Below are 26,160 nucleotides of genomic sequence, written 5' to 3' on the forward strand. Positions count from 1 at the left end.
TCAAAATTTTCTACACGAGCAACAAATCTTATGTTGGACAAAGAATGATTTGGAACATTTGTGTTTACATCCTGCTAAGGTATATGTCCCAAAAGCAGCAATCAGTCTGATAAGAAAACAGATCAGTTCTATATTTATTCAGACACCAGGAGGTCCAACAGATCATACAGCCTACAATGAATAATAGAAGAGTGTTTTCAATCATTTTCTTCAAATAAAAAGCATGTGGGGCTGAATTTGCCTATAATGCATTAAATAGTATAAATATGCCAGAATATCCATGGCCACATTTTGGCTTTTATCAGCCATTAGACTCATGGGGGGAATTTATCATTAGTTTTACCCTGTTTTTTGTGGTTTAGCTTTGTCTCACAATTTGTCTCCGTTGCTGTTTAGAGATTTTTCATTGTGACTTTTGCTTTGGAGGATTTTTCTTTAAAAAAATTTTTTTTTGCTAAAATTGTGTAGCTGTGCCATAGTCTGTATTTTTTCGCAGTGTTCATGAATTTATCCTGTAACATTTGTTGCAGAATTTGCTGCAAATCTACATTGGCCCTGACCTGCCTTAGGCTAAGTTTCCACTTTTTTTTTTCCTCCTGAGTTTGTGTGAAAAAACGCCAGTGCAATTTCCTGCATCTGACAATTTTTCTGGCATTTTTGCATTTGAGTGGACATTGCATTTTTGGCCCCTTTGGTGTCTTTTTGGGTACAATTTGGGTAAAAATTTGTTGGGTACCCCAAAAAAAAAAAAAATGCAGTGGGGATGGGAAAAAAATGTAACAAAGTTTTTATACATTTTTAATAAAAGTGTGTTTCACTTTTTTTCTCTCTATTTTTATGTAGTACTATTACTCCCAGCATGGAACAGATTGTTCCATGATGGGAGTAGTAGTACATGTACAAATAGTCAGATGGCCCCGGGTGTTACTCCTGACGATGCGATGCGAAACGGCTCTATACAGCGCTTGCATCTCTACTCTGTACTCCAGCCAGTGATGTGAATAGAACATCACTCATTCATATTTCCCGCCCAGAGTGGTGATTGGCCAGACAGTGGCAGCCAATCCCCGCTCTCAGATGGAAATATGAATCAGTGATGTTCTATACATATCACTGGCCAGAGTATAGTGCAGAGATGCGAGCGCTGTAGAGAGCCGCTCCGCATCTCTGCAATATATAGGACGATCACATCGGGTGTCAGGAGTGATACTCGCAGTGATCTTTCCTTAACTGCAGGTACTACTACTCCCAACATTGAGCACACTCTGCTGTACCTGCATAAATAAACAGATTGCGATCTGTCTATTAATGCAGGTACTACAGCACCCTGCATGGAGCAGAGTGTGCTCCATGTTGGGAGCAGTAGCACCTGCAATTAAGGAAAGATCACAGCGGATGTCACTCCTGACACCCGTTGCGATCCTCCTGTATAATGTATAGATGCGGCCGGCCACTCTTCTATGGTCCCCTGCACTGCCGTATATATACACCTATTCATATTTCCCACAGAGAGTTGTGATTGGCTGGAACCATCTGGCACATGACAGCTCTCTGTGGGAAATATGAATAGTTGTGTGTATCTATCTATCTATATTCAAAGCAGACACAGCAGCACTCCAATTAGTGAAAAAGTAGTGGCTTTTATTCACCAAAAAATGAACAGCAACGTTTCGGCTTGCTCTCCAAGCCTTTATCAAGCTTGGAGAGGAAGCCGAAACGTCGCTGTTCACTTTTTGGTGAATAAAAGCCACTACTTTTTCACTAATTGGAGTGCTGCTGTGCCTGCTTTGAATATTTAAGACGGGACCTGGGATCAAGGTCTAACCTCAGCCTGCACCCATTGACTAACTTCAGTGTGCTGCTCCACCTGCTCGTTTGTGTGTATATGTATGTATGCATATATATATATATATATATATATATATATATATATATATATATACACACACACATACATATACATACACACACACACATACATACACACACACACACACACACACACACATTAGGGATCAACCGATATCGTTTTTTAAGGGCCGATACCGATAATCGGTGGAGGTTAGGGCCGATAGCCGATAACTTATACCGATATTCCGGTATAAGTTATCGGCTATTTATCCCCCCACGACACCGCTGCAGATCCTTGATTTAAAGTGGGCGCTTTAAATCAATGAACTGCAGTGGCTTTTGCGGTGCCATAGGCTGCCGCCGCCACCCGCTTTTCTCCCCCTGCCTGTCCGGGGGTCCTGAGTCCTATAAAAGAATAAAAAACGCTGCAAAAACGCCAATGTTAAAACTAGGGATCGACCGATATTGTTTTTTTTAGGGCCGATACCGATAATCGGTGCAGGTTAGGGCCGATAGCCGATAACTTATACCGATATTCCGGTATAAGTTATCGGCTATTTAACCCCCTGCGACACCGCTGCAGATCATTGATTTAAAGCGGGCGCTTTAAATCAATAATCTGCAGTGGCTTTTGCGGGGCCATAGGCCGCCAACACCCGCTTCTCTCCCCCTACCTGTCAGGGTGGTCCGGGCCATCCATCCATCGTTCCTGTAGTGTCCGGGGGTGTTCCGGGTGGAGGGTGAACCGGTCCGGGCTGTCCTTCTCCGGCGGTCATCTTCTCCACTCCGGGCAGGCTCCGGCCTAGTACGCTGCATAGACACCGCTGCGCAGTGACGCCCGTGCGCAGCGACGCACCTGACGTCACGGCGTAGCGGCGTCTATGCAGCGTACTAGGCCGGAGCCTGCCCGGAGTGGAGAAGATGACCGCCGGAGAAGAAGGACAGCCCGGACCGGTTCACCCTCCACCCAGAGCGCCCCCGGACACTACAGGAACGATGGATGGCCCGGACCACCCCCATTACGGGTAAGTTTATCACGGTGGGGGGTGCGACGCGGTGCGGTGGGTCAGGGGTGCGGTGGGTCGGGGGGGTGGCGGTCGCGGTGCGGTGGGGGCGGTGCGGGGCATTATCGGCAAGATAATTGCCGATACCGATAATGCTCAAAATCGTGATTATCGGCCGATAATATCGACCATACCGATAATCGGTCGATCCCTAGTTAAAACCCACATGGCGTTTTTCTACTCTCATAGACTTCTATGGGAGAAAAACGCCATAGCCTCAACATGCTGCGACTTTGCAAAACCGCCAAGGAGCTGAAAAACACCAAAAATAAAAAGAGGGATAAAAAAAACCGCCAAACTGAGAAACACAAAGTGGAAAAAGAATTTAGCGTTTTATCATTGATTTACAGCTAACATCTGTCCAAAACGTTTTTTTCAATGAAAAAACACCATGGGGGGCCAGTTTGGCTTTTTTGGGGAAAGAGTGGAAACTTAGCCTTACAGAACTGGCTGTGGACAGCATTTGTAAAAAGTTGCAAAGGTTAAAAAGTCACAGGAAAAGTCACAGAGGAGGCAACAAACTAAGTGTAGTACAGAAGTAAAATAATGTGTGTCACACCATATTTACCACATGCCCTGCTAAACCTGGTAATGTTGCATAGCATATTAATGACAGGAAATATATATTTTTTTTTTACAGCATTTACAAAGTTTTCCCGATTTTTTTTTTTTTTTAACCCCTTAGGGCCTCCGCCTATTTTCACCTTAAGGACTCAGCAAATTTTCGTTTTTGCATATTCGTTTTTTCCGCCTTCCCTTCTAAAAATCATAATGCTTTCAATTTTCCACCTAACTACCCATATAAGGGCTTGATTTTTGTGTCACCAATAATACTTTGTAATGACACCACTTATTTTATAAAACAACCTGCGGTGAAACCCCAAAACATTATTTTTTATTTGTGAGGTGAAATAAAAAAAAGAAGCGCCATTTTGGAAATTTTGGGGGCTCCCGTTTCTACGCTGTGCACTTTTTGGTAAAAATGACACCTCATCTTTATTCTGTAGGTCCATACGGTTAGAAGGATAACCAATTTATATGAGGGCGCATTTTTTTGCGCCGTTGTCTGTAATTTTGATCAGTACCATTTTTGTTTTGATTAGACTTTTTGATCGCTTTTTATTAATATTTTTATGGCATATGAAGTGACCAAAAATGCACAATTTTGGACTTTGGTATTTTTTATGTGTATGGCATCAACCCTGTGGTTTAGCTAACCTTTTATTTTAATAGTTTTGACATTTACACACGTGGTGCTACCACATATGATTATTTTTTATTATTTATTACATTATTTAAAAAATAAGAAAGGGGGGGGGGGGGGTGATTTAAACTTTTAATAAGGAAGGGGTTAATTAATTTTTATTTAAAAAAAAATTTACACTTTTTTTTTTAGCCCCAATAGTCTGATTGCATACACTGTTCATGGAGCAGTAGATCACCGATCGGACAAGGGAGAGGCAGGTAAGGACCCTCCCGTCGTCCGGTAAGCTGATCGGAACATTGCGATTTTGTCGCTATAGTCCTGATCAGCTCCACAGAGCTGCCGGGATTCTTTTACTTTCGCTTTATATGTTGCAATCAACTTTGAGTCCTTAACTGATTAAGGACTTAGGACTTATGAGTACATCCTAAGTCCGGTCCCTGTCTATAAAATCGCGATGCCCCGATCAGCTTCCCGGAGAGAAGAAGGTCCCTACCTTCTTCCGTCGGCGTCCCGGCTCTGATTGATTGCTCCATGCCTGAGTTACAGGCTGGAGCAATCAACCGCCTATTACACAACTTGTTGCCATGCAATGGCAAGGCAACAATATGTGTATGCAATCAGCCATTGTGAGCTCATGGGTCCCTATAGGAGCTATGAGCTCGCAAAAAAAAGTGTAAAAAAAAAGTTAACCCTTTCAGGTATTCCCTTCTGAATTAAAAAAGTTTAAATCACCTGGAATTTCCTAGTAAGAAAATAAAACGGTGTAAATAAAAATAAAAATAAACAAATGTGGTATCGCCGCGTGCGGAAATGTCCAAATTATAAAAATATACCACTTTTAAAACCGCACGTTCGATGGCGTACGCGCAAAAAAATTCCAAAGTCCGATATAGCGCATTTTTGATCACTTTTTATACCACAAAAAAGTGAATAAAAAGTGATCAAAAAGTCTGATCAGAACAAAAATGGTACCGCTAAAAACTTCAGATCACAGCGCAAAAAATGAGCCCCCATAGCGCCCTGAAAACAGAAAAATAAAAAAGTTATAGGGCTCAGAAAATGACAATTTTAAACGTATAAATTTTCCTGCATGTATTTATGATTTTTTTCTGAAGTAATACAAAATCAAACCTATATTAGTAGGGTATCATTTTAACTGTATGGACCTACAGAATAAAGATAAGGTGTCATTTTTACCGAAAAATGTACTGCGTAGAAACGTAAGCCCCCAAAATTTACAAAATGGAGTTTTTTCTTCAAGTTTGTCGCACAATGAATTTTTTTTCCGTTTCGCCGTGGAATTTTCGGTAAAATGACTAATGTCACTGTAAAGTAGAATTGGTGGCGCAAAAAATAAGCCATAATACAGATTTTTAGGTGCAAAATTGAAAGGGTTATGATTTTTTAAAGGCAAGGAGGAAAAAACAAAAATGCAAAAACGTGAAATCGCTCAGTCCTTAAGGGGTTAAAGGGGTACTCCGGTGAAAAATTATTATTATTTTTTTTTTAATCAACTGGTGCCAGAAAGCTAAACAGATTTGTAAATTACTTCTATTGAAAATCTTAATCCTTCCTGTACTTGGAAGTGTAGTGGAAATTCTTTTCCGTTTGAAACACAGAGCTGTCTGCTGACATCATGAGCACAGTGCTCTCTGCTGACATCTCTGTCCATTTTTAGGAACTGTCCAGGGTAAAAGGAAATCCCCATAGCAAACACATGCTGTTCTGGACAGTTCATAAAATGGACAGAGATATCAGCAGAGAGCACTGTGCTCGTGATGTCAGCAGATAGCTCTGTGTTTCAAAAAGAAAATAATTTCCGCTGTAGTATTCAGTAGCTAATAAGTACAGGAAGGATTAAGATTTTTTTAATAGGAGCAGCGGCGGCGGCGAGGGACTGACGTGTATGCGGCTGCGTAGAGCAGCAGTTGGAGATGAATGACAGCCCTCTGCTGTTGCTTAGCAACAGCTCCCATCATGCAAAAAGGGCATGCTGGGAGCTGTAGTTATGCAACAGCAGGAGGCAGACCACCACAACTCCCAGCATTCCCTTATGGGCATGCTGGGACTTCTAGTTTTGCAACAGCTGGAGGCACATTTTTTCTATGGAAAAGTGTACCTACAGCTGTTGTATAACTACAACTCGCAGCTTGCACAACCAGCTAAAGTGCATGCTGGGAGTTGTAGTGGTGCATCTGCTGGTTGCATAACTACAACTCCCAGCATGCCCGTTGGCTGTCGGTGACTGCTGAGAGTTGTAGTTTTGCAACAGCTGAAGGCACACTGGTTGTGAAACTCAGAGTGTTTTTTTTTTACCTAACTCAGTGTTTCACAACCGGTGTGCCTCCAGCTGTTGCAAAACTACAACTCCCAGCATGCGCTGACAGACTGTACATGCTGGGAGTTGTAGTTTTGCAACAGCTGGAGGCACACTGGTTGTGAAACACTGAGTTAGATCACAAACTCAGTGATACACAACCAGTGTGCCTATAGCTGTTGCAAAACTAAAACTCTCAGCATGTACAGTCTGTCAGCGCATGCTGGGAGTTGTAGTTTTGCAACAGCTGGATGTCCCCCCCCCCCCCCAATGTGAATGTACAGGGTACACTCACATGGGCCGAGGTTTACAGTAAGTATCCCGCTGCAGGTTTGAGCTGCAGCTAATTTTCTGCCGCAGCTCAAACTGCCAGCGAGAAACTACTGTGAATCCCTGCCCGTGCGACTGTACCCTAAAAACACTACACTACACTAACACAAAAATAAAAAGTAAAAAACACTACATATACACATACCCCTACACAGCCCCCTCCCCAATAAAAATGAAAAACGTCTGGTACACCACTGTTTCCAAAACGGAGCCTCCAGCTGTTGCAAAACAACTACTCCCAGTATTACCAGACAGCCACATTCTGTCCAGGCATGCTGAGAGTTTTACAACAGCTGGAGGCACCCTGTTTGGGAATCACTGGCGTAGAATACCCCTATGTCCACCACTATGCAAGTCCCTAATTTAGGCCTCAAATGGGCATGGCACTCTCACTTTGGAGCCCTGTCGTATTTCAAGGCAACAGTTTAGGGTCACATATGGGGTATCGCCGTACTCGGGAGAAATTGTGTTACAAATTTTGGGGGGTATTTTCTGCTTTTACCCTTTTTTTAAATGTAAAATTTTTGGGAAACAAGCATTTTAGGTAAAAAAAATTTTTTTACATATGCAAAAGTCATGAAACACCAAAAAAACAAATGTGACTACTCCTCTTCCAAGACCTGTAGTGCACCAGCAGAGCACTTTTCACCCCCATATGGGGTGTTTTCTGAATCAGGAGAAATTGGGCTTCAAATTTTGGGGGGTATTTTCTGCTATTACCCTTTTTAAAAATGTAAAATTTTTGGGAAACCAAGCATTTTAGGTAAAAAATTTTTTTTATTTTTTTTAAATTTGCAAAAGTCATGAAACACCTGTGGGGTATTAAAGCTCACTTTATCCCATGTTACATTTCCCGAGGGGTCTAGTTTCCAAAATGGTATGCCATGTGGATTTTTTTTTTGCTGTTTTGACACCCTAGGGGCTTCCTAAATGTGACATGCCCCCCAAAAACCATTTAAGAAAAATATTCTCTTCAAAATCCCCTTGTCGCTCCTTCCTTTCTGAGCCCTCTACTGCGCCCGCCGAACACTTTACATAGACATATGAGGTATGTCCTTACTGAAGAGAAATTGGGCTACAAATACAAATAAAAATTATCTCCTTTTACCACTTGCAAAAATTCAAAAATTGGGTCTACAACAACATGTGAGTGTAAAAAATGAAGATTTTGAATTTTCTCCTTCACTTTGCTGCTATTCCTGTGAAAAACCTAAAGGGTTAAAACACTGAATGAATGTCATTTTGAATACTTTGGGGGGTGTAGTTTTTATAATGGGGTCATTTGTGGGGTATTTCTAATATGAAGACCCTTCAAATCCACTTCAAAACTGAACTGGTCACTGAAAAATAGTGAGTTTGAAAATTTTGTAAAAAATTGGAAAATTGCTGCTGAACTTTGAAGCCCTCTGGTGTCTTCCAAAAGTAAAAACTCTTAAATGTTACGATGCAAACATAAAGTAGACATATTGTATATGTGAATCAAATTTTTTTTTAATTTGTAATATCCATTTTCCTTACAAGTAGAAAGCTTCAAAGTAAAAAAAAATTCAACATTTTCCAATTTTTCATCAAATTTGGGGATTTTTCCCCAAGAAAGGATGCAAGTTACCACAAAAATTTACTACTATGTTAAAGTAGAATATGTCACGAAAAAACTATCTCTGAATCAGAATGATAACTAAAAGCATTCCAGAGTTATTAATGTTTAAAGTGACAGTGGTCAGATGTGCAAAAAACTCTCTGGTCCTTAAGGCCAAAATGGGCTTGGTCCTTAAGGATTAAAATAAAATGTTAATGATTCACTAACATTTTAATATTTCAGACAGTTAGCCATACGGTAGTATCAAATATGTAAAAGAAAAAGCTATTTCACTTTTTTTGTATAGCAATAGGAAAAGGGGAGCTAATTTCTATTGGGGGAGCGGTTGATTTACTTTTTTTTTTTATATAGCACTCCCATACACATGGGGGTATGTGCAGACTGCAGAGCATTGCTTTTACAGACCCATCACCCATCTCTCCCCCCCCCATGTGTATAGCAGTGCATGTACATTCCAGTACAGATGGGAGTATGTGCAGAGCATTGCATCCTTGTCCCCCCCCCCCCCCCTTAGGCAGCAGGGCCAGCCCACTTTAGATGGCAGCCCCCACCCCACTTCAGACGGTAGGCCACCCCACTTTAGACAGCAAAGCCCACGTAGACATTAGTAGCAGCCCCTCCAGTAGACAGCAGCCCCCACCCCACTTTAGATGGCACTCACCTGCGGCTGTCCTCTGCCCTGTTCTCCCGTCTGCATCATGTCGTCCTATGGAGGAGCATGTGACATACACGTTACTCTGCTTCCTCCGTAGCGTTACGCTGGGGAGGAGGTGGGGTGACGTGTGTGTCACAGGCTCCTCCATGGGACGGGATGCGGATGGGAGAACGGGAGAAGCAGGTATCTGTTTTGTTATCGGGGACACTGAACGAGTCCCCGATACCACGCAAATTGCTAGTATTGGCCTGACACTTCCATTAACCGCCGCCACCCGACATGTCCCTGCTGCTGTTCTACTCCTAACGCAATTAGCGCAGCGCCGGGACATGTCTATTCTCTGCTGCTCATCTCCGTCGGGTACAGAGATGAGCAGCAAAGAATAGAAATGTCCCGGCGCTGCGTTAATTGCGCTAGGAGTAGAGCGGCAGCAGGGACATGTCGAGCGGCGGCGGTGAATGAATGAAGCCTACATGTGGGAAATGTCAGCTTCATTCATTCACTGCCACCGCGGACAATGAATCGGGCGATTATTCGATCGACAACAAATCCAGTTATCGAATTTAATCGATTAATCGTTGCAGCTCTAAAATAGATAACCACCCTCTGTTTCCTATCACTGAGCCAGTTACTTACCCACTTGCACACATTTTCCCCCAACCCAATCCTTCTCATTTTATGCACCAATCTTTTATGTGGCACCGTATCAAATACTTTGGAAAAATCCAGATATACGACATTCCAGTGATTGCCCCTGGTCCAGTCTGGAGCTCACCTCCTCATAAAAGCTGATCAGGTTAGTTTGACAGGACTGATCCCTCATAAAGCCATGCTAATATGGAGTCATACATTTATTTGTATCAAGATACTCCAAAATAGCATCTCTTAGAAAACCCTCAAACAATTTACATACAACCGAGGTTAAACTAACAGTTCTATAATTCCCGGGGTCACCTTTTGACCCCTTTTTAAATCTTTGCACCACATTTGCCATGCGCCAGTCCTGGGGAACAGTCCCTGTCACTAGAGAGTCCCTGAATATTAAAAATAGGGGTTTGTATATCACATTACTTAATTCCTTTAGAACACGGGGGTGAATGCCATCTGGACCTGGTGATTTGTCTATTTAGATTTTTTTGTAGGCAGCACTGTACTTCTTCCTGGGTTAGACAGGTGACCGGTACTGGGGAGTTTACCTTATCTCGCTGTATTTCACCTGACATTTCATTTTCCTCAGTGAATACAGTGGAGAAGAATTTGTTTAATATATTTGCTTTTTACTGATCCCAGTCTATAATTTCTATCGTTTTTTAAAAGGGCCCACACTTTTATTTGTGACCTTTTTGCTATTTATATAGTTGAAGAACATTTTGGGGGTAGTTTTACTCTCTTTGGCAAAGAGTCTGTCTGTCTCTTTTCGAGGCTTTTATCTGTGTTTTTTACATATTTAAAAATTTTCTCTATAGCTTTTTAATGCTTATTCACTGCCATCCTTTTTTAGTAGTTTAAATGCTTTATGTTTGTCGTTTATTTCCCCCATAACATTTTTATTCATCCATATTGGTTTTATTTATTTCTGACCATTTTATTCTCATAAGGTATATACATCTTACAGTGGGAATTTAAGATATTTTTAAAAGTCTCCCATTTAGTGTCAGTATTCTTGTTAAGAATCCAGGGCGTACCTATACGCCCGTGGGAATTCCGGTCCCCGGCGCGCCAGGCGGGGACCGGACCGACTGCTGATATCTATCAGCAGGCATCCCGTGCAAATGCCCAAACCCCCCCCCCCCCCTCACAATCACGCAATTGATCGGTCGGAATGACCGATCAATCACTGTCCTCCTGGGCGGGGATCGGGGCCGCCAGGGATCTCCTACCTTTCCCTGGTACGGCGGGGGTCCCCTCAGGAACGGCGATGGCGGCCAAGGTGGCAGGAGCGGCGATGGTCCCGGCGGCAGCAGCAGCGGTGATAGTCCCGGCGGTGCAGGCGGCAGGATACAGTAGTAGACGCCTGTTCATTTCCTGCTATTGCTTAGCAACAACTCTCAGCATGCCCTTTGGTAGTCTGTGCATGCTGGGGGTTGTAGTTGTGCAACAGCTGAAGGCAAATTTTTTCTATGAAAGTGTGCATCCAGCTGTTGCATAACTACAACTCTCAGCATGCACAGACTACCAAAGGGCAGTAGCAGTGTGCCTCCAACTGTTGCAAAACAAAAACTCTCAGCATGCCCTATGACTGTCAATGCATGCTGAGTGTTGCAGTTTTGCAACAACTGGAGACACATTGGTTGTGAAACAGTTTGCGTCCTAACTCAGTGTTTCGTAACCATTGTGCCTCCAGCTGTGTCAAAAATACAACTCCCAGCATGCACTGAGAGACTGTACATGCTGGGAGTTCTAGTTTTGCAACAGCTGGAGGCACAGTGAAACAGAGTGTGTGTCCTAACTCAGTGTTGCGCAACCAATGTGCCTCCAGCTGTTGCATAACTACAACTCCCAGCATGTATGGCTCTATCAGTGCATGCTGGGAGTTGTAGTTTTGCAACAGCTGGAGGTTTGCAAATTTTCCGCCGCAGCTCAAACTCCCAGCGAGAAACTCCCTGTAAACCCGACAGTGTGAATGTACCCTAAAAACACTACACAAAATAAAAAGTAGGAGTCCCCCCCCCAATAAAAAAACAAATCCAAAACAGAGCCTCCAGCTGTTGAAAAACAATAACTCACAGTATTGCTGGACAGCCACTGACTGTCAAGGCATGCTGGGAGTTTTGCAACAGCTGGAGACACCCTGTTTGGTGGTGGATGCAAATCCCCAAAATAGGCCTCAAATGCGCATGGCGCTCTCTCGCTTTGGAGCCCTGTCGTATTTCAAGAAATAGTCTAGGGCCACATAAGGGGTATTTCCGTACTCAGGAGAAATTGTGTTACAAATTTTTGGGGGCTTTTCTCCTTTTACCCCTTATGAAAAGGAATAGTCAGGTCTACATCAGCATGTTAGTGTAAAAAAAAATAATTTTTTACACTAACATGCTGGTGTTGCCCCATACATTTAATTTTCACAAGCGGTAAAAGGAATAAAAGACCCCCAAAATTTGTAACGCAATCCTGAGTACGGAAATACCCCATATGTGTGCGTAAAATGCTCTGCGGGTGCACAACATGGCTCAGGAGTGAGAGCGCCATGTACATTTGAGATCTAAATTGGTGATTTGCACAGGGGTGGCTGATTTTACAGCGGTTCGGACATAAACGCAAAATAATAAATACCCACATGTGACCCCATTTTGGAAACTACACCCCTCACGGAATGTAACAAGGGATATAGCGAGCCTTAACACCCCACAGGTGTTTGCCGAATTTTTGTTAAATTTGGATGTGGAAATTAAAAAAAATAAAATAAAATGTAAAAATTTCACTAAAATGCAGGAGAATAGGAAAAAGCCCCCCAAAATTTGTAACCCCATTTCTTCTGAGTAAGAACATACCCCATATGTAGATGTAAAGTGCTCTGCGGGGACACTACAATGCTCAGACGAGAAGGCGCGCCATTGGGATTTTGGAGACAGAATGTGTTCAAAATTGAAGGCCATGTGTGTGTGTGTACAAAGCCCCCCATGGTGCCAGAACAGTGGACGCCCCTCCCCTACATGTGACTCCATTTTGGAAACTACACCCTCACAGAATTTAATAAGGTGTGCAGTGAGCCTTTACACCCCACATGTGTCTGACAGATCTTTGGAACAGTAGTCGGTGAAAATGAAAAAATTTTCATTTGCACAGCCCACTGTTCCAAAGATCTGTCAAACACCAGTGGGGTGTAAAAGCTCACTGCACCCCTTATTAAATTCTGCTAGAGGTGTAGTTTCCAAAATGGGGTCACAAATTTTGGTAGGGTTTTTCTCCTATTACCCCTTGTGAAAATGAAAAATTTGGGGTAGCACCAGCATTTTAGTGAAAAAAAAAATCAAATTTTTTATTTTCATGTCCAACTTTAGCGGAAATTTGTCAAACACCTGTGTGGTGTTACGGCTTACTGTACCCCTTGTTACGTTCCTTGAGGGGTGTAGTTTCCAAAATAGTATGCCATGTGTTTTTTTTTTTGCTGTTCTGGCACCATAGGGGCTTCCTAAATGCGACATGCCCCCCAAAAACCATTTCAGAAAAACTCACTCTCCAAAATCCCACTGTCTCTCCTTCCCTTCTGAGCCCTCTAGTGCACTTGACACACACATATGAGGCCTCTCCTTATTCGAGAGAAATTGGGTTACACATTTTAGGAAGATTTCTCTCCTTTTACCCCTTGTCAAAATTCAAAAACTGGATCTACAAGAACATGCGAGTGTAAAAAATGAAGATTTTGAATTTTCTCCTTCACTTTGCTGCTATTCCTGTGAAACACCTAAAGGGTTAACAAACTTTTTGAATGTTGTTATTTTGAATACTTTGAGGGGTGCAGTTTTTATAAATGGGTCATTTATGGGGTATTTCTAATAAGAAGGCCCTTCAAATCCACTTCAAAACTGAACTGGTCCCTGAAAAATTTCGATTTTGAAAATTTTGTGAAAAATTGGAAAATTGCTGCTGAACTTTGAACCCCTTTGATGTCTTCCAAAAGTAAAAACATGTCAACTTTATGATGCAAACATAAAGTAGACATATTGTATATGTAAATCAATATATAATGTATTTGGGATGTCCATTTTCCTTATAAGCAGAGAGCTTCAAAAAAAAATTCTAAAATTTCTATTTTTTCATCAAATTTTGGAATTTTTCATCAAGAAATGATGCAAGTATCGACAAAATTTTACCCCAAACAAAAGTAGAATATGTCACAAAAAAATCTCGGAATCAGAATGAAAGGTAAAAGCATGCCAGAGTTAATAATGCTTAAATTGACAGTGGTCAGATGTGCAAAAAATGGCTGGGTCCTTGAGGGGTTAAGCTTGCGGCCCAAGTCCCTGAAAACATTTTTAAGGACACTCCACCTACCTCTTACTTTGTCATTGGTGCCAATATGTACCATGACTGCTGGGTCCTCTCCAGCCCCACCCAGCAACCTGTCAACCCGATCCACGATGTGCCGAACTCGAGCGCCAGGAAGACAACACACTGTTTGACAATTCTGGTCTTTGTGACAGATCGCCCTGTCTGTCCCCCAAATAATTGAGTCCCCACTACCAGTACCTGTCTGGCCTGCCCTACACTCCTCCCTCTCTCCTTACTGGAGCACACACACCCCTGGAAGTCAGAGGCAGAGTCCTGCTGCAGTACTGCTTGCTTTGAAATGGCATCCCCCTCATCTGCTAACCGGGCAAACTTGTTGGGGTGTGCCAGATCAGGACTAGCTGTGCCACATTAGGACTAGCAAGACTTCATATGATGAATTGAGCAAAGGTCACCTACACATTTCACTACTTTATCCTGACAACAGGAAATCTGTGCACAGTGACTGGGCCAGGGACACTGCGAGTGAGAAGTCCTGTAATGTATGACTCATGAAGACAAGCCATGATTCACACAGCTATGGTAGTGACACAGCCATTATACAGCTGCCCTGGGTTCAACCACTCAGGAGATCTGATTACAAACAACTGAATTCCCCCTGTTCCGAATTCCTGCTAAAATGTAATTCAATAAAATGTTTCTAGAAGCCAGATTACTACTAAATTACCTGATAGTATAGCATTACTGAATATTTTTCCTCATCTCGATCAACACCATTTTTATTTATTTATTATTATTTTTTTTTTTACACCATCTTTTTTTTTCAGAATAGACATGAATGGAGGGGGCATGGCACGACGTCACAGCAACCACACCCAGCGTTACGAAACAAAAATTATGAATGCTGTAGGGACCAGCGGAGTACCCCTTTCAGTCCATAACTCCATAGAAAATTGGTTCTGGAGCTCCAAAACAATTGCATGTAGAGTCCATAATTCTATGGAAAACTGTTCATTGGTTTCTGAGTCTCAGAAATGTCAGCCCAAAGTTAAGAGACAAGGTGGGGTCAGTAGAGTATTATATAGGGGCATATATTAAATGGCAGAGGGTAAGGGCAGGACTGTACTGTATTTATAATGTATAAAGTTCTGACCTCACCCTCTGCCTCATACTGTATATATTTCAGAAGGGGCAGTGGATACTGTAGTGAGGCAATATTTAAACCCCTTAAGGACGCAGGGTTTTTCCGTTTTTGCATTTTAATAATTTTTTCCTTATCACCTTCTATAAATTACAACTCTTTCAATTTTGCACATGAAATTCCATATGATGGCTTATTTTTTGTGCCACCAATTCTACTTTGCAGTGACAGGTCATTTTACCAAAAAATCCACATGGGAAAAAAAATCATTGTGCGACAAAATTGAAGAAAAAATGCCATCTTGTAACTTTTGGGGGCTTCCGTTTCTAGGCAGTACATTTTTCGGTAAAAATGACACCTTATCTTTATTCTGTAGGTCCATACGATTAAAATGATACCCTACTTATATAGGTTGGATTTTGTCGTACTTCTGAAAAAAAATCAACTACATGCAGGAAAGGTTATACGTTTAAAATTGTCATCTCCTGCCCCCTATAACTTTTTTTAATATTTCCACATACGGGCCCGATATGAGGGCTCATTTTTTGCGCTGTAATCTGAAGTTTGTATTGATCGGACTTTTTGATCGCTTTTTATAAATTTTTTTGTTATATAAAGAGTGACCAAAAATACGGTATTTTGGACTTTGGAATTTTTTAGCGCATACGCCATTGACAGTGCGGTTTAATGAACGATCTATTTGTTATAACTGGACATTTCCGCACGCGGCGATACCACATGTTTGTTTTTTATGGGAAAATGGGGGTGATCAAAACTTTTACTACGGAAGGGGTTAAATGACCTTTATTAACTTTTTTTTTTTTTTTTTTTGCAGTTTTATAGCTCCCATAGGGGGCTATAACACTGCACACACTGATCTTTTACACTGATCCCTGCAAAGCCATAGCTTTGCATTGATCAGAGTTATAGGCGGTCGATTGTTCAAGCCTGGATCTCAGGCTTGGAGCAATCAATCTCAGATCGGACGCGACTGAGGCAGGTAAGGAGACCTTCGCTCGCATCCTAGCTGATCGGGACATTGCCATTTTATCGCGATGGTCCCGATCAGCTCAACTGAGGGTTAATAGCGCGCTGCAAAACGATCAGTGCTGCACGCTATTAGCCCATGGTCACGGCTATCATTCACCACCGGGACCGACCCGGTATGACGAAGGGTCACGGCGTGACCCCCCCCCCGTTATATACGGGGACCGGGAGAAGGGCGTACAGGTACGCCCTGCGTCCTTAAGAGGTTGAGCCCTTAAGGTTTTCCCACATTCATTTTTCCTCCTCACTTTCTAAAAATCATAACGCTTTCAGTTTTCCATCTGCAGACCCATACGATGGCTTGTTTTATGCGCTACCAATTTTCTTTGTAATTACATCAGTCATGTCACCACAAAATCTACAGCGAACCAAAAAATATATAAACATAGCAGAGGAGCAGACAAAAGACTCACATGTACACCCTGCATCCCTAAGGGGTTAAAGGGGTACTTCACTGTCCAGCGTCAAGAACATTTAGTTCCGAACGCTGTGCGCGTGCTGTGGGGGTCTGCCACGCCCCCTCGTGAAATCACGCCCCGCTCCCTCAATGCAAGTCTATGAAAGGGGGCTAGATGGCGTGCGCGCACAGCGTTCGGAACAAAATGTTCTGAATGCTGGCCAGTGGAGTACCCCTTTAAGACTATCAGTTGCAGTTCTGATCACATTATGTTAAAATACCCGAGGACAACACTCACTGTCCGATCTGGAATGGCCACGATGCTACAAATGCTGCTCACACTAGAGGTACAGGGGGATCTCTAGTGTGTGAGGATAAAGGAGGACAGCACTCAGACATCTGCAGCAAGAAGCTGCAGACTTATTGGACGTGGCTCAGGGGGCGGTACAAGGATGTGGAATGAGAAGCTGAGGACCGATTGGACAGTGTTTAACATCCCTGCAGTGGAACGGGGCACATTAAACCAACCGACGGCCCCGGCATTCAGAGGCATTTTAAGTTGATGCTGTATTTAAAACAATATGGGCCCCGAGAGCCCATCGTTGATTGAAACTATCATATGTCGGGGTCATTGTATTTTATTGTATTAGAAAAGGGGCTTATTCACTTTTTTTCACAATTTTTTAGTCCCCATAGGGAAATATTACATGTAATCTTTCAATTGCATACACTGAACAATAATGTGACAAAAACACAGCATTGATCAATGTTATTGGGGCTCCATTAATACAGGCTGTTGAGGCTGTCTGCAGTGTTGGAGTGCCAAGCGGACCGGACAGAGCTATGTAAGGGACCTCCACCTGTCCTCTCAGCTGATCAGGACCAGATCAGCTCCTCCAAGTAACTGACAATGCCACCACATTTGGGATTCACAGGGTATGAAGCATACTCAGCTTCCGAGTGTGCTTCATACAACAGGAGAGTATTCAGGACTTCCATGTGTCCTCAAGGGGTTAAATTCTACATATATCCTTTAAATAAAGGGACGATCAGTGCAGAAGATTTAACATTGTCATGCTTCAGTCTGAAAAGGAAAGTTTTAATGGTGTCCCAAATGACTAGAGGATGAATAAGCAAGAAATGACCTCAAGTCTATGAGTAATACCAGAAGTGGGGACATACATAAAGTAAACCAATCTCACACCACAAGACTAAATCAATGTAGAACATTGATCACCTACTAAGTTGTATGAAGGACTAGACACCACAACATTCCAGATACACCAATCAGTACATAGATTGGCATACTAACACAATAGTCCATTGTATTGTACCCATGCCAGATCCATAGACTTTAATGGACTGAACAGAATGACTAAAAAGCGCAGATAGCCAGGCTTATAAGTCACACTAAACAACAATATGCACCTGTAAGTAGACCAAAGAGTCAATTCTAGAATACATTCAGTCCAATGAACTCAATGGACACAGCATGGAAACACTGCAGTATACCTTTATGCCAATGTAAACACTGAATACCAAATCCTCATCAGATGTGAATGCAGCTTACATGGGGTATTTTTATTTTTTTTATATATCAACTGGCTCCAGAAAGTTAAACAGATTTGTAAATTACTTCTATTAAAGAATCTTAATCCTTTCAATAATTATCAGCTGCTGAAGTTGAGTTGTTGTTTTCTGTCTGACAACAGTGCTCTCTGCGGACATCTCTGCTTGTCTCGGGAACTGCACAGAGTAGAAGAGGTTTGCTATGGGGATTTGTTTCTAAACTGGGCGGTTCCCGAGACACGTGTCATCAGAGAGCACTTGGACAGAAAATAACAACTCAACTTCAGCAGCTCATAAGTACTGAAAGTATTACGATTTTTTAATAGAAGTAATGTACAAATATGTTTAACTTTCTGGAGCTAGTTGATATATAAAAAAATAGTATTTTCCTGGATAACCCCTTTAAGTAAAGTTTTAGAAACTAATGTGTCGGAAGCAAGAAAAAAATGGGAAAGCATAATGATCGCTTTGGCCAGGGTAAAACTGTGATGGGCAGACAACCTCTAGAACAGATATAGTAAGGAATGATAGCCACTGAAGTGGCAGCAGGTTTATTGGCACCCAAGGCTCACTGAAGCATGTGGTGGGCAGAGATTAACCCATGTGGTATGATCCCACAGAAACACTGAAGACTGCTGAAAAATGTAATCCTGGCTATGAAGGCATCAGGAGTCACTCATTGTGTAGCATCTTGCTGTATACAACAGACATGCAAGAGCATCCTTACTGACCAGTGTTCACTGCCAAAATCCCCTACAATGGGCACATTAGCATCAGAAGTAGACCAAGGGGTAATTAAAAGGTGGTAGCCTGGTCTGACAATCTCCATGTGCTTTTACACCACGTGGACGGACAGGTGTGTGTTACTTACCTGGGAAAGAGATGGTATAAGAATGCATTACAGAAGAAAGGCAGAAGATGTGTGATCCTCTGGGAAATGTTCTTTTGGGAAACGCTGGATTCTACCATTCATGAAAAGGTTACTTACCCCTCTAAATTCCAGTGGCCTCTCTCAGCAGAAGGATATACCCTACTACACTGCAAAAATTGTTCAGGAATGGTTTGTGAAACATGACATTGTCCAATCCATGTGTCTTGCATCTTACAGGACTTAGCAATGTCTTTGTGTCAGAGACCAGAAGACACCTTCAAAGGTCTTGTACAGTCAATGCTTTGATGGGTCACAGCTGTTTTGGTAACACAAGTGAGACCTTCATGATTTTAAGCCTTAAAGGGGTACTCCGGTGCTAAACATCTTATCCCCTATCAAAAGAATAGGGCATAAGATGTTAGATCGCGCCGCTGGGGAACCCCACGATCTCTCCTGCAGCACCCCCGTTTTTCAGCTGCACAGAGCAAGCATCGCTTTCTGGGTGATGACGGGCGGTGCAGGGGATGGAGTATCGTGACGCAATGGCTCTGCCCCCTCATTACATAATGCCCCGTCCCCTCAATGCAAGTCTAGGGGAGGGGGAGTGATGGCCGCCACGCCCCCTCCCATACTTGCATTGAGGGGGTGAGGAGTAATTTCACGAGGGGCGGAGACGTGACAAACGATACTCCGTCCCCTGCACCGCCCGTCATCACCCACAAAGCGATCCGCACTCTGTGCAGCTGAAAAAATGGGGGTGCTGCAGGAGAGATCGCGGGGGTCCCCAGCGATGGGATCTCCGTGATGTAACATCTTATCCCATATCCTTTTGATAGGGGATAAGAAGTTTAGCACCGGAGTACCCCTTTAATGTTACAGCTGATTGGTGGATATTTTAATATCCACATCACAAAACTAAATCTTAAACTCACAATGACTAATTATAAACAAAGGGTTATGTGCAAAGCATCAAAAGATGATCTGACATAATAAAATGAAAACATTAAAGATTAAAGGCAGTCCCACACGCTGTAGAAGCCATACAAAGCTTGTTTACATAAGCTCACACTTAAGAGCCAAGCGTGTCCTAACACACCAAGACGTAGGCTCCTCCAGTACGTTCTCTAGACATCCACATGTCCTTAGCACTGGTGTTAGTTTTGCTAAATCTTTCCTATTGTATTAGACAGCTTATTCTGTCTGTAGGACACAATAATCTATCAACATCTGATTGGCGAAAGTTAACCCCGGGGCTTCCCTGTCGATCCACTTTTTGAAAGCGCTGCAGTGCCCACATATACAGAGAACACAACTGACACAAGACAGCGCCATACCTTGTGTTGTGGCTGTGCTGGGTTACTGCAGCTTAGCTTCCAATGCTGAGCTCCAGTAACCTGCAGGGTCACTGTGTGGGGCTGTCTGCTTTCCGGTCAGTTCACAGCATCCTGATGAAACCATCAATAAAAAGAAAGACCCAGAAAAACCCTTTTTTTAACCAAGATGACCAACCAATATTGAGGCCATTTTTTTATAGCCAGGAATCCTGTGATATTTACATTGCTAAAACCAGATTGGGAGAATTTATACGTAAAAAGAATCCCCCATTGTAGTCTAAACAGTAATGAATTTTACCTATTGGAGCATGTACAGGACAGTGACCCTTCAGCTGCAGGCAGTCTATATAAAACATTGGGGTAAAATAGTAACTAGAGATGAGCGAACTTACAGTAAATTCGATTCGTCACGAATTTCTCAGCTCGGCGGTTGCTGACTTTTCCTGCATAAATTAGTTCAGCTTTCCGGTGGGCTGGAAAAGGTGGATACAGTCCTAGGAAAGAGTCTCCTAGGACTGTAGCCACCTTTTCCAGCCCACGGGAGCACCTGAAAGCTGAACTAATTTATGCAGGATAAGTCATCAACTGCCGAGCCGAGAAGTTCGTGATGAATTGAATTTACTGTAAGTTCGCTCATCTCTAATAGTAACACTCAGCCCTGACATGTTAGTCGGTAATGAAGTTAGCTAGCAATTAAGAGCTGTGAACATAATAGTCATACGACCACTGTCTTGGGAACACAAGAGGGATGTGATCTCCAGGCGTGGCTGACTGGATATCAAAGCTGGACTCCAATCCACCCACATGATCCATGTAGATGGCCACATATGGTCCCTTGATACCAATGGACACACAAAAATAAAATTAAAAAACTGAAAAATTGACTGCCAGCATTTCAGCAGAACAGTTCATCCATGTCACAGGGAGTCTGTAGTCCTAGAATGGGCTCAGGAACATACCCTCCTGTATAGTGCCCACATAGGATTCCCCCCCCAAAAAAAGGTTTAGGGATTAGGTGCCCATGGGCAGTGTGGACTATTGCTGTACTACCTTATGCATTAGCTATAGATGCCAAACAAATGATGGCATGATATATTTGCTGAGAATGTCACACATCTCCTAGAGTTCACGCTCCATCACTCACACTATTGATTTGTAAAACAATACGCCTACTACCATTTAAAGAGGTATTCCCTCAACTAGACGTCAACACGTACATCTCTAATAGAAGACCTATCAGATTAAATACAATTCTGTACCCTTTAAAGTTTCACTATTTATATTGTTTTGTTCACATTTTATACATATGCTAATATATGACAGCCTAAAGCCAGAGGCTCCATTTGATTTGTCATTAGCATTTTTGTTCTGTTTCAAGCCACTATCCACACCCCTGCCACTGTGCAAGGATGTAGATCAGTGTTTCCCAAGCAGGGTGCCTCCAGGTGTTGCAAAACTACAAATCCCAGCATGCCCGGACAGCCAAAGGCTGTCCGGGCATGCTGGGATTTGTAGTTTTGCAACACCTGTAGGCACCCTGGTTGGGAAACACCAATTTGGATAGTGACCTAAAAGACCACAAGTTCCCCATGGCATCACTGCATCTGAGACCAATCTGGCTAAAACTGACGAAAAGCACACTGACTTGTAAAGGGTGAGTTCTACCAAGTAGCAGGATTAAAGGGGTTATCCAGGAAAAAACTTTTTTTTATATATCAACTGGCTCCAGAAAGTTAAACAGATTTGCAAATTACTTCTATTAAAAAATCTTAATCCTTTCAGTACTTATGAGCTTCTGAAGTTTAGGTTGTTCTTTTCTGTCTAAGTGCTCTCTGATGACACGTGTTTCGGGAACCGCCCAGTTTAGAAGAGGTTTACTATGTGGATTTGCTTCTAAACTGGGCGTTTCCCGAGACACGTGTCATCAGAGAGCACTTAGACAGAAAAGAACAACCTTAACTTCAGAAGCTCATAAGTACTGAAAGGATTAAGATTTTTTTAATAGAAGTAATTTACAAATCTGTTTAACTTTCTGGAACCAGTTGATATATAAAAAAAAAAAAAGTTTTTTTTCCTGGAATATCCCTTTAAAAAGGTGTCCAATCAGCTCTCCTGACCTGTATTCTACATGAAATAACATTGGCTGAACATCTTTTCTTAGAACGCTTCATTTTGTAGTTCCTCTATTATCCCTTCTGGAAATAAATGAATAAATTGACAAAAGGTGCTATCATTCCCGATACTGTCCAATCAGAAGATGTCTCAGGCTACTGAGAAGAGGAGCACATAGGAGTTATTTATCCATTTTCTGGAGGTACGGCACAATTTTTCGTTATAAGGAGAAGCACTCTAGCATGGTTTCTTTTTATTGGAAATACAAGTATCTATTAAACCAGACATGTCAGGAAAGAGAGGATGGGTCCATCTACAAGGGCTCATTCATCCTACAAAATCCCTTCCTGGAGACATAAGTGGAGAAGATTTCATCTGGAGAGGGCACTGGCAAAACAAACTGCTTCTAGGTCATTCTTTCAGCGGAGTTTGGGGTTCGGAATTCCCACCATAGAAACTCCGTAGTGTGAATGGTGCAGCAAAACCCTATTTGACAAAAGTGGGAGGCTTTTGCGCTGTGTTCCCCAAGCAGAATTCCACTTACAAAATTTGTGGTGTGAATGGGCCCTAACAGCGATCGCCAAACTGTGGACCTCCTGCTAGTGCAAAACAACTCCCAGCAAGCCCAGACAGTCATTGGCTGTGCAGGCATGATGAGAATTGGAGTTTTGCAACATTTGGGAGGTGCACATTTTGGAGACCACTGATCTAGTACATCTACCTTGGCTATTCACTTACTACACACAGCTCGATTTTATTCTACCAGGGAAAAGAAAGCCGAACGGTCCAAGGGTCATAAAATAGGAACATAGGATCAGCCCTATTACATGTCCATTCCATCAATAAGGCAAGCTACTAATCAAGAATATATATATATATATGACATTTTAACCAATTGTATCAAACCATTAAGGAATGAATTGCCAAAGCCATACTGAAATGTGTGGATAGTCAAATAGGTGGAGGTAATCGGGAACAATTCACACCCAGTAAGAGGCTTCTAGCAGTTGTCTCCGATGCAGCACGACGCTCTTTCTGCCTTGTAGGAGGGTCACGTTTTTATAAAGGCTTAATATAAGGATAAACAGTATTGTGACAATTCTTTCTATTTTCAAATAAAGAGGACAAAGCAGATGGAGAGGTGAGTGTGGTTACAGAGGCAGCAATAATGCAGCGGTGCCATTCCTGTCTGCTCACACAATGGTCCAGTAATGATGTGTGAACACAGACATATGTCATACCCATCCATACACTGTGTCCTGCCTCTCCTGGGTGTTCCCATCAGCACCACCAAGGTGGAGGACGATACAGCCTCCTGTTCGCCATCATGGAGCCTGCTCCCAGAGCCCGGCTGTGGTAGAATGGCACCATATCTCCTAGACATAATCCTGTCACCTCCTCACCACACACTAGTGATGACATACAGCCGGTGACCGATCACACGGCAGCCATGCTGTGACATATAATGCGATGTACAGACATCTCCCTCACCGTCTGCACCGACATCAGGATCGTCAGCTATGCCTCAGTATCGGCGACAGAGCGCAGACGATAAGGCGACATTCCCATCTCCCCTGACATCCGCAGCAAGGAACATAGCAAGTGCGACATTGACGATAGGAACACCGCAGCAATGACAACCGGGCTGATTTTACAAGAGCACGTACTCATCACAGCCTACACGTCCCTGCTATTCAGCGATCACCTTACCCCATCATCATCACCGTGTCCATGATCTCCAGGCTCTCCATCCTGCTGCTGCCTGTCTGCTGCACAGCGGGCGCGCCCCCGACCACAGATGTCACGTGACCGCCCCCACACACCCAGCAGCAGAGGTGAGAGGAGGGGGCGGAGCCGGGACGGGGGCGCGCACTGCTGCAGAAAGAGGAGGAGGAGGGAGGGTCCGCCAGACAGTGACAGCGATTACCTCGGATACTGAGGCTCAGCAGTCACTATATATACAATGTGATCGCTGATCCTGTACGGCTATAGACCCCTCCGCCGCTGGAGGTCACAGAGGTTTTCTGCTCAAGATTAAAAAGATAAAAATAGATGGGTGTTTCACGCACAGCGTTTTTTCCGAAAAAAGGTCAATGGACAGCACTCTGGGGAAGATTTATCAAAACCTGTGCAGAGCCCAGTTGCCCATAGCAACCAATCAGATCTCTTTCATTTGAAAAAAAATACAAAATAAAATAAAAAAGGGGGGCCTCTGAAGGATAAAAGAAGCGATCTGATTGGTTTCTATGGGCAACTGGTCAACTTTCCTTTCCACAGGTTTTAATAAATCTACCTCATTGTTTTTTATAAGACAGGAGAGAGCACAGAGGAGTCCTATCAGACAGGAGAGAGTACAGAGGAGTACTATCAGACAGGAGAGAGCACAGAGGAGTATTATCAGACAGGAGAGAGCACAGAGGAGTACTATCAGACAGGAGAGAGCACAGAGGAGTGCTATCAGACAGGAGAGAGCACAGAGGAGTACTATCAGACAGGAGAGAGCACAGAGGAGTGCTATCAGACAGGAGAGAGCACAGAGAAGTACTATCAGACAGGAGACAGCACAGAGGAGTATTATCAGACAGGAGAGAGCACAGAGGAGTACTATCAGACAGAAGAGAGCACAGAAGAGTATTATCAGACAGGAGAGAGCACAGAGGAGTCCTATCAGACAGGAGAGAGCACAGAGGAGTCCTATCAGACAGGAGAGAGCACAGAGGAGTCCTATCAGACAGGAGAGAGCACAGAGGAGTACTATCAGACAGAAGAGAGCACAGAGGAGTATTATCAGACAGGAGAGAGCACAGAGGAGTACTATCAGACAGAAGAGAGCACAGAAGAGTATTATCAGACAGGAGAGAGCACAGAGGAGTCCTATCAGACAGGAGAGAGCACAGAGGAGTCCTATCAGACAGGAGAGAGCACAGAGGAGTCCTATCAGACAGGAGAGAGCACAGAGGAGTATTATCAGACAGGAGAGAGAACAGAGGAGTATTATCAGACAGGAGAGAGCACAGAGGAGTGCTATCAGACAGGAGAGAGCACAGAGGAGTGCTATCAGACAGGAGAGAGCACAGAGGAGTATTATCAGACAGGAGAGAGCACAGAGGAGTATTATCAGACAGGAGAGAGCACAGAGGAGTACTATCAGACAGGAGAGAGCACAGAGGAGTATTATCAGACAGGAGAGAGCACAGAGGAGTATTATCAGACAGGAGAGAGCACATAGGAGTATTATCAGACAGGAGAGAGCACAGAGGAGTATTATCAGACAGGAGAGAGCACAGAGTCCTATCAGACAGAAGAGAGCACAGAGTCCTATCAGACAGGAGAGAGCACAGAGGAGTCCTATCAGACAGGAGAGAGCACAGAGGAGTACTATCAGACAGGTGAGAGCACAGAGGATTGCTATCAGACAGGTGAGAGCACAGAGGAGTCCTATCAGACAGGAGAGAGCAGGGCCCTTGCTTCGGACGACACAAATAATATTAACCATATATTAAAAAATGAGTAAAATACAATTGGGATTAATATTGCACTAGAGGGATATATGGGACAGAAGGTGTCAAGCAATAGTCCAGGGGATGATGGTGACCTGTGTGAATGATAGGTAATGAAAGTAATAGCCTTGTAATAGTCACATAGCATACATAACGCTGATAGGGTTAATCCACAGTAGTTTTGGCGCTCGGCGGCGCTGTAGGCTTTCAGAAATTAG

The 26,160-nt window shown here is 43.1% G+C and overlaps 1 protein-coding gene across 7 annotated transcripts in view; it reads right to left on the reverse strand.

Moving 5' to 3' along the window:
• APC (APC regulator of WNT signaling pathway) overlaps positions 1-26,160 on the reverse strand; it is a 190,309-nt gene that overhangs the window by 106,623 nt on the left and 57,526 nt on the right. The window contains exon 1 of one of the 7 annotated variants that reach the window (XM_056537466.1): positions 24,153-24,285. The exons of the other annotated variants lie outside the window; for them this stretch is intronic. The gene's annotated coding sequence lies outside the window, so the exon portion shown is untranslated. Of the gene's footprint in view, positions 1-24,152; positions 24,286-26,160 lie in introns of those variants that run through there. 7 annotated transcript variants of the gene reach the window in all.

Source organism: Hyla sarda, chromosome 1, assembly GCF_029499605.1.
Source record: "Hyla sarda isolate aHylSar1 chromosome 1, aHylSar1.hap1, whole genome shotgun sequence".
In the NCBI taxonomy this organism is placed as follows: Eukaryota; Metazoa; Chordata; class Amphibia; order Anura; family Hylidae; genus Hyla; species Hyla sarda.